Source organism: Schistocerca cancellata, chromosome 4 (assembly GCF_023864275.1).
Source record: "Schistocerca cancellata isolate TAMUIC-IGC-003103 chromosome 4, iqSchCanc2.1, whole genome shotgun sequence".
Taxonomy (NCBI): domain Eukaryota; kingdom Metazoa; phylum Arthropoda; class Insecta; order Orthoptera; family Acrididae; genus Schistocerca; species Schistocerca cancellata.
The window spans coordinates 432,241,812-432,246,488 of NC_064629.1; positions in this window are offsets into that span (position 1 = coordinate 432,241,812).

Consider the following 4,677-nt stretch of genomic DNA (forward strand, 5'->3'; position numbering starts at 1 on the left):
AGCCCCCTCTCATATTTCTATCTTACGATTTTCCTCTCTAATGGCGCTAGCTGCGCAGCATTTGTGCACCGCCGCCGTCAGTGTCAGCCAGTTTGCCGTGGCATACGGAGCTCCATCGCAGTCTTTAACACTGGTAGCATGCCGCGACAGCGTGGACGTGAACCGTATGTGCAGTTGACGGACTTTGAGCGAGGGCGTATAGTGGGCATGCGGGAGGCCGGGTGGACGTACCGCCGAATTGCTCAACACGTGGGGCGTGAGGTCTCCACAGTACATCTATGTTGTCGCCAGTGGTCGGCGGAAGGTGCACGTGCCCGTCGACCTGGGACCGGACCGCAGCGACGCACGGATGCACGCCAAGACCGTAGGATCCTACGCAGTGCCGTAGGGGACCGCACCGCCACTTCCCAGCAAATTAGGGACACTGTTGCTCCTGGGGTATCGGCGAGGACCATTCGCAACCGTCTCCATGAAGCTGGGCTACGGTCCCGCACACCGTTAGGCCGTCTTCCGCTCACGCCCCAACATCGTGCAGCCCGCCTCCAGTGGTGTCGCGACAGGCGTGAATGGAGGGACGAATGGAGACGTGTCGTCTTCAGCGATGAGAGTCGCTTCTGCCTTGGTGCCAATGATGGTCGTATGCGTGTTTGGCGCCGTGCAGGTGAGCGCCACAATCAGGACTGCATACGACCGAGGCACACAGGGCCAACACCCGGCATCATGGTGTGGGGAGCGATCTCCTACACTGGCCGTACACCACTGGTGATCGTCGAGGGGACACTGAATAGTGCACGGTACATCCAAACCGTCATCGAACCCATCGTTCTACCATTCCTAGACCGGCAAGGGAACTTGCTGTTCCAACAGGACAATGCACGTCCGCATGTATCCCGTGCCACCCAACGTGCTCTAGAAGGTGTAAGTCAACTATCCTGGCCAGCAAGATCTCCGGATCTGTCCCCCATTGAGCATGTTTGGGACTGGATGAAGCGTCGTCTCACGCGGTCTGCACGTCCAGCACGAACGCTGGTCCAACTGAGGCGCCAGGTGGAAATGGCATGGCAAGCCGTTCCACAGGACTACATCCAGCATCTCTACGATCGTCTCCATGGGAGAATAGCAGCCTGCATTGCTGCGATAGGTGGATATACACTGTACTAGTGCCGACATTGTGCATGCTCTGTTGCCTGTGTCTATGTGCCTGTGGTTCTGTCAGTGTGATCATGTGATGTATCTGACCCCAGGAATGTGTCAGTAAAGTTTCCCCTTCCTGGGACAATGAATTCACGGTGTTCTTATTTCAATTTCCAGGAGTGTACTATACAAATACCACTCGAGGAAGCATGATATGCTTGTGGGATCAGAGAAAGGGGCGTTTTACGAATACTGCATTCCAATGCGTTTCATCCTTTCCGCATTTCGCTCCTACGACAGCTTCATTACAGCAACTTTCAAAATTGTTCACAGTTCTGCGAATGGCGTCTAAGAAAACTGCTCAATAATGCAGGAGTGCTGTGCACGATTTTGTTTACAGATGAAGCATCGTTGATAAACCACGGACAAAACATGCTTCGCAATATGCGCAGCTGTTCACTTGAGAATTCATACTATCTGAGGAAAGTGCCTCAACAGCTACCTTGGTGGTGCACGATTTTCAGGTTTCACATTATTGGACTCAGTTGTAATGTTGGGGCCATAAATAGCCACAAGTATATACAGTTAGCAACAGATATGCTGTAGCACTTATTGGAAGACACCCCACTGATCATGTGGTACCAACATGACGAATGTCCCTCTCTGAGCTTCGATGTGTGCGTTGACATTCAACGTACAGTATTGTCTGCCAGCATCGCTTTCTACCATGTATCATGTGGCTCTGAGCACTATGGGACTTAACATCTGAGGTCATCAGTTCCCTAGACTTAGAACTACTTAAACCTAACTAACCTATCGACATCACACACATCCATGCCCGAGGCAGGATTCGGGCTGCGACCGTAGCAGCAGCGCGGTTCCGGACTGAAGCGTCTAAAACCACTCGGCCACAACGCCCGGCCACTGAGACCTCCACCACCATCAGTACTACGCCTGATGCTCCCCCTCTGGTGCTGCCCTCACTGCACGCTGCTGCCGTCAGTGCCGAACAGATGTGAATGATTGAGACATAGTGCGTCGACCGCACAATAAACATTGGACACAAATGTGGCACTACCACATGTGACTGATCACTGTCTGCGTGTAATAAGATGACTCCCTGCTGGACACACAGGTTGTGCGGAAGAGCAATATAATGTTGTACAACCGGTCCACTAATCCACTTAATTGAATGTGACCAACCGCTGCGGAGGTACTGTAACAGAATCTTGAGACTGAGGTCTGCAGCATTTGCCTGAGCAATCCGTCAGTGGTCGATGGGAAAACCATTCTGTGTTTCATCGTCCTGAACATCAGTGTAGAAAGAAGAATTCTCAGAAGTATGGAACACCGAATCAAGGTCATCCCGTAGGCGAGAGAGAGTACGTGTGTTCGAATGCCTGTGCACAATTTTGTACTGATAATTTCAGAGGAGCAGAGACCAACACTGCAACTTCTGCTCCATTCACGGAGAGACTGGCTTTGAAGGGCTGATCAATGAGGTGAGAAGCTTGTGGTCAGCCATCACATACAATTTTCTACCATATAAGTATTGGTGGAATTGTTTCACCTCATACACGATAGCAAGAGCTTCCTTCTAAAACTGCGAGTAATGGCTCTGTGCTTTGTTGAGGAGTTTGAATATGAAGGCAGCTGGGATGTCTAATGTGCAAGAGAACAGCGCCAATCCCATACCAAGATGCGTCAACCACAAATACGATCAGCTTATTGGGATCAAAATTTACTAAACAACAGTAGCTCAGTAAAGAATTTTTCAGATTCTGAAATGCGACTAAACACTCTATTCCACTCAGACGGAACGTTCCTTCATCAACGACAATTCAGTTGACTTGTAATCTGATCAACAAAATGAAACCATTTCACTTCTTAAATTACTCACTTCATACAATTATTTTTATTCAATAATCAGTTTTATAAGCAACTCAATGGCCTACCCATGGATACATGTCTAGCAGGCTTCATTGCCAATTTTTTCGTTAATCATTTAGAGTGTTGTTATTTTTAGAATGGCGCAGATAGATCCAAGCAGACCCTTATCTACAGGCGTTAAGTCGATGGCATTTTTATTATCTGTGACGTTGCTGTGGAAGAGGTCCTGAGGCTAGTTGAAGATTTTAATTCGCTACACCCTTAGATCGCCTTCACTCACGAGCTAATAGATCACAACAAGGTTCTCAATTATTTAGATCTACAATTACAACTAGAAGCAGTCAATGTCAAATTCTGCATCTTTCGCAAACCAAAACTAAGTGATTCCATCATTCATTCCTCTTCTTGTCATTCATATTGCCACAAGATGAGCTTTTTCAGATCAGTGATTCCCCATATCACAGAACTCCCCCTAAGTCGGTCTTCCAACGAGAAAGAATTAGCAAACCTTAAATAAATTCAAATATAACCAACGAATACAGCTCCAATATTATAGATGATCTTTATCAACAGAAAACCAATCCTGAGGAATCTAAATTTCCGTTAGGTCTGTTACCCGCTTATACTATATTTGTCAAAAATCTCTTTTGCAGGCACTCTGTCATATGACCTAGCTGAACTACTTCGAAAATAAAATGTGGACGTCGCCTTTTCGTCGACAAATAAATTCAAGCATCGGTACATCAACAGTAAACTATTTAACAAAGACAAATACACTGATTCTGGGGATTAGATAAGGGGCAGTCAAATGTAAACGAGACAGATGGAAAAAAATAAGTAAACTGTTTCTTGAATGAGATTTCTACTCTGCAGCGGAGTGTGCGCTGATATGAAACTTCCTGGCAGATTAAAACTGTGTGCCGGACCGAGACTCGAAGTCGGGACCTTTGCCTTTCGCGGGCAAGTGCTCTACCATCTGAGCTACCCAAGCAGGACTCACGGCCCGTCCTCACAGCTTCACTTCTGCCAGTACCTCGTCTCCTACCTTCCAAACTTTACAGAAGCTCTCCTGCGAACCTTGCAGAACTAGCACTCCTGAAAGAAAGGGTATTGCGGAGACATGGCTTAGCCACAGCCTGGGGGATATTTCCAGAATGAGATTTCCACTCTGCAGCGGAGTGTGCGCTGATATGAAACTTCCTGTCAGATTAAAACTGTGTGACGGACCGGGACTCGAACTCGGGACCTTTGCCTTTCGCGGGCAAGTGGTAGAGCACTTGCCCGCGTGATTGAAATTTCATGAGAAGATCCCGCCGCAACGAAAAACGCCTTTGTTTTAATGATTGCCGCTCCAATTCACGCATAATGTCTGTGGGACTCCCTCCCCTGTTTCACGATAATACGAAACGAGCTGCCCTTCTTCGAACTTTTTCGATGTCATCCGTCAGTCCCACCTGATGCGGATCCCACACCGCACAGCAATACTCCAGAATAGGGCGGACAAGCGTGGTATAAGCAGTCTCTTTAGTAGACCTGTTGCACCTTCTAAGTGTTCTGCCAATGAATCGCAGTCTTTGGTTTGCTCTATCCATAACATTATCTATGTGACCGATCCAATTTAGGTTATTTTTAACAGCAATCCCTAAGTATTTA